The sequence below is a fragment of the Procambarus clarkii genome, chromosome 15 (assembly GCF_040958095.1).
Source record: "Procambarus clarkii isolate CNS0578487 chromosome 15, FALCON_Pclarkii_2.0, whole genome shotgun sequence".
Lineage (NCBI taxonomy): Eukaryota > Metazoa > Arthropoda > Malacostraca > Decapoda > Cambaridae > Procambarus > Procambarus clarkii.
In genome coordinates this window covers 27,710,778-27,714,611 of record NC_091164.1, presented here as the reverse complement: position 1 = coordinate 27,714,611, position 3,834 = coordinate 27,710,778, and the positions used below count along the sequence as shown (strand labels likewise).

The 3,834-nt window shown below is 46.6% G+C and overlaps 1 non-coding gene across 1 annotated transcript; it reads left to right on the top strand.

Annotated features, from left to right (window-relative positions):
• The first annotated feature begins 3,083 nt into the window (after positions 1 to 3,083).
• Positions 3,084 to 3,202, top strand: LOC123759236 (5S ribosomal RNA). Its single transcript, XR_006773020.2, has one exon. It is a non-coding gene; the product is annotated as a 5S ribosomal RNA (ribosomal RNA).
• Positions 3,203 to 3,834: the final 632 nt, after the last annotated feature.

Here is a 3,834-nt window from a genome sequence, read left to right as displayed (position 1 = left end):
GCCCCGAGTCATAGTTAAGGTGTTAAGAACTGGTAGAAATAGTCAATCAAACGGGAATGGGGTAAACAACACTAAACAAACCCATCACAATGTGTACCTCTTGACTATATATACTGATTACATATGTACATAACACCGCATCGATCACTTTCACTCAGGACAATACAAAAGAACTTCTGCAATCTTCCCTCCCGGCGAGTCCACTTCTATCTTCTCTCGTCCACCACTCTTGGTTCCCTCCCTGAGTCTGTCTTCTGTGGTCCTCACGCCGGCGAGTTCACCTTTCACAGTACATCATGGGCCAGTCCTCTATAGTATCATCACCGTGTCAGAACACCACTTCTACTCTACAGCAACACGCTGGCTGGCTTCCCCTAAAGGCTTCACTTATAACAAGTCTTATCTTAGACGACAGACGGACGTTAATTCCATCTAGTAACTAAACTGGACCATCGCAGGTTATGTTGGTCCAATCTCCAATGCTTCACTGGGTATCACAGACTACACCGACTCAGCCACTGGTTCAGCACACTGAAACATGTCCTAAGTTCGTGACTGGCCTGTGTGAAATGACTCTTGTCGACCAGGGTACCACCCACATCACTTCTTAGGAATAAAAATATATATAAACAAAAATGTTAATGTTAGTTTGTTCAAAATCTTAAATCTCAGAAAGATCTTCACCAATTGCATTGAAATTTTGACACTACGTCCCATTCGAACATCCGCGTGTTTTCATGTACTTACTATATAGATGTCACACCTGTGACAAGTAAAAACATTTTTTCAACTGTGCTTCTCATGTGAGGGAATGGTGAGAAGGACGAGGAAATGGGGAAGGGGGGAATGGTAGGAAGGACAAGGGGACAGGGAAGTGGGAGGCGGTGGGGAGGACGAGGGGGAGTGGGGAGGCCGAGAGGACGGGGAGTGGGGGATAGTGGTGAGGACGGGGAAAGGTTGGGAGTTCTAGAGTCGGAAAATCAGACAATCTCTTTATCTCCACAGACAATAGAACAACAACAAATATTGTCTACCCACAAGTATTGTGAAATTAAACATATTAGAAAAGTGTGCTTTCTCTTTTCTTTCATTTCTATTTAACCAGACTGAACCACAGCAACGCGTGGCCGGGTACAGCTAGTTAAATAATAAGAAGGAAACTATAGAGGTGTCAGTAAGATATATAAATATTCTGTTCCTCGGTGGAAGATAGGCTTCCACCGAGGAACAGAAAATGGGATTGGCAGATGGTGTTGACATCGTCACAATATCTGTCACTACCACCATCACCACCCATATCACCACCATTACCACCACTATCACCACCACCGTATATAAACTTATGGTTACAAACAACGTATATATACATATGCCGTATATAAACAACAATCCAAGGGTGAGCCTTAATATCGCCTTTTATTTCAGAATATTATTATATACATTTAAACTGAATATTTTACGTGCAGCAAATATTACTGTACAATCTTATCTGCAGGTAAATTGAGAAGTGAAGTTATTAATGTGGAATCCCTGAAGGACGGGAGACCACGTGACTGGTCTTGTTCCATCCTGCACATAACACCAGAGTCAAACTGGCTGGCAACTCAAGTGTTTACCCCACCACAACAATGTTGAAGCCTTCTAGTCACCTAAGTCTTTTAAATATATGTACTAACCCATGTAGAATAATGGTAGTGAATTGTCTATCAATCGATAATTTCGATTGATAGATTATATAATTAATAAATCCCCCAACTTGTAGGAAACGATTTGTGGGAACTTAATATCATACAGTCCACTTAAAGTTCATACAGTCAGCAATCGAAACAAATAAATTAAAGTAAGAAATAAGTTAAAATATAAATTAAATATAAATTATAAATTAGAATTCATTAAATAAATTACAGATTGTATTAAAATAAATAAATATATTCCACAAGTCAGTATTCCCCACAACCACCACCACAACTATCACCACAATCACTATCACCACAATCACAATCACCAACACCACTACCAAATGTCATATTATTAATGCAAACACTCAAACGACAAGGCCGACGAGTACTTATCAACACCCACCACCAATACACTCATCATCACCACTCCACCACCATACCAACCCCCCCACCACCACCACCACACTCAGTCCCACTACCATCATCACCACAACAACCACACCCAGTCTCATGGTACGGTACAACACGGTACGGCACGGTACGGCGCGGCACGTGAAAATAATAGTCCCTTACTGTTCACTGGTAATTCTGCAAAATTACGGATTCAAGGTTTCCAACACAACACTGAAACCTTCACAAGTTCGTCTCTCCCAGGTACCTTGTAACTAAGGCACTATAGACGACGGATGTCACTACCACATGTTGATATAACACAGCCTCCGCAGTCCACTTTCTCCGGGTGGTCCCACAATCACGCGGGAAGGTGACGATCTCCCTAAGTTCACACTCGTTAGCTTTATCACCGTTCTCCTTCTTCCACGATACCGTATTCTTACTCCCACGGTCCCGGGATGATGGCTCGATGATCGAGAGTGACTTTTGTGTCGTTGCAGGCGGTCTTTCCGGTGCTTGGCCTAGCACGAGAACGACCCGTCCTCCTTCAGCAACAAACACTCGTAAGAATGGCCTTCCCGCCAAGTGAGGGTCCCATGCTCAAGCAGGTACCCCTCAATGTTCCTTCCTCCAATCACAGAGAAGTATCTCAGGAGGCCTAGACAGTCTACCACTCACGTTCTTCCGATACGACGCTCTTCCCCCTGGTACGAGAGTCACATGAGGGGGATCAGCCTACAACTGTTAACCCCCGAAACCCCCTCTCGTCCCACTTGAACTTGTACAAAGTTCCACTTGAAATCAACTCCCTGCTATAATTTTCTTTACAGATGTGATACAGTAACCACAAATGCTTTAATGACTAGCACTCGTCAAGGGCTTTCCGTAGGCACCAAATATGACTGGGGTGAGAGTTGTACTTCTGTTGCACGGACAGTTACCTGTCCGTGCGTCCCGTGCCGGCAGCAACCCCTTGATGCTACGGTGCACACACACCTGTGCACATCTACTGCCAACGGCCATACCACGTTGAGAACACCGCTTCTCGTCCGATCAGCGAAGTTAAGCAACGTTGGGTTTGGTTAGTACTCGGATGGGTGACCGCCTGGGAACACCAAATGCTGTTGGCATTAATGTTTGGGAGCCGGTCGGCCGAGCGGACAGCACGCTGGACTTGTGATCCTGTGGTCCCGGGTTCAATCCCGGGCACCGGCGAGAAACAATAGGCAGAGTTTCTTTCACCCTATGCCCCTGTTACCTAGCAGTAAATAGGTACCTGGGTGTTAGTCAGCTGTCGCGGGCTGCTTCCTGGGAGTGGAGGCCTGGTCGAGGACCGGGCCGCGGGGACACTGTACAGGGGCCTCGTAGCCTGGTGAATAGCGCGCAGGACTCGTAATTCTGTGGCGCGGGTTCGATTCCCGCACGAGGCAGAAACAAATGGGCAAAGTTTCTTTCACCCTAAGTGCCCCTGTTACCTAGCACTTAGGGTGAAAATGCTGTTGGCATTAATGTTTGGGAGCCGGTCGGCCGAGCGGACAGCACGCTGGACTTGTGATCCTGTGGTCCCGGGTTCAATCCCGGGCACCGGCGAGAAACAATAGGCAGAGTTTCTTTCACCCTATGCCCCTGTTACCTAGCAGTAAATAGGTACCTGGGTGTTAGTCAGCTGTCACGGGCTGCTTCCTGGGAGTGGAGGCCTGGTCGAGGACCGGGCCGCGGGGACACTGTACAGGGGCCTCGTAGCCTGGTGAATAGCGCGCAG